We start from the raw sequence: 1,017 nt of genomic DNA, 5'->3' as shown, positions 1-1,017 counted from the left end.
CCTTGAATAGATTCTGGGAGGTCGGATGAATCTGCAGTCAGGTAAGATTTTACAGATTTAAAAAATTAAGGTAATATAGATGGAAGAAACAAATATCTGTTGAGTGTTGTATTCTGTGCTAAACACCCTATTATGTGCTAAGCATTCATCTCATAAAGTCATCACATCTGTGTTGTTATAACCTATTGTTCATGAAATAGGCAACTGTGGTTTAAAGAAGTTGATAAATTGGCTCATAATCCCAGAGCTAACAAAGTAGCTGACTCATGTTAAACTATCAGCTTGCCTGGCTTCCAAATCTTTCTCTTGCTTCTCATCATAGATGGATAGAGATCCATGCAGCAATTGGATCAAGGTATACATCTGAATCATTAATTCATACAGTCAAATCTAGTTATATGTTAACTGTCATTTAAGGTTGTTAGAAATGAGGTTGGTCTAAGAGTTTGCCCTAATAAATTTGACAATGTTAGTGGTAACCAATATCTTTACCATCAAAGGCTTTAGGGCAGAGTAAAGGTTTGGTTATAGGATTGTAAATTTTACAAAACCAAGATGAGGCAAGTCTTAGAGAGAAATTATTTGACTTCCCAGTTTGGTTTTCCCTTTAGGCTAGCATTTCTGCCTACTTCCTTAATACACTTTTTTTTTTAGTCTTTTTTTTTTCTTTTTCCATGACATTTCTATAACCTTGTCTTGATGTTTCAAAACTTTCTTCACAGCTTTTCTTTATGTTTCTTATTTTTTCAAATTCTGCTGACTATCCCTAATTTTCCTATAGACAAAAGCATGCAGAATTTCAGAATTTTAAGGAAGCATAGGACTAATTAAAATAATCTCTAGTACTTCAAGGTGTGTTAAACATTCTGGTCAAGTGTTTCTCTAGGCTGGGCATGGGGGCTCAAGCCTGTAATCCCAGCACTTTGGGAGGCTGAGGCAGATGAATCACCTGAGGTTGAAAGTTTGAGACCAGCCTGGCCAATATGGTAAAACCCCGTCTCTACTAAGAGTACAAAA

This window comes from Cebus imitator, unplaced genomic scaffold, assembly GCF_001604975.1.
Source record: "Cebus imitator isolate Cc_AM_T3 unplaced genomic scaffold, Cebus_imitator-1.0 Scaffold324, whole genome shotgun sequence".
Classification (NCBI taxonomy): Eukaryota; Metazoa; Chordata; class Mammalia; order Primates; family Cebidae; genus Cebus; species Cebus imitator.
The sequence above is the reverse complement of the archived record's forward strand: the minus strand, read 5'-3'. Positions refer to the sequence as shown.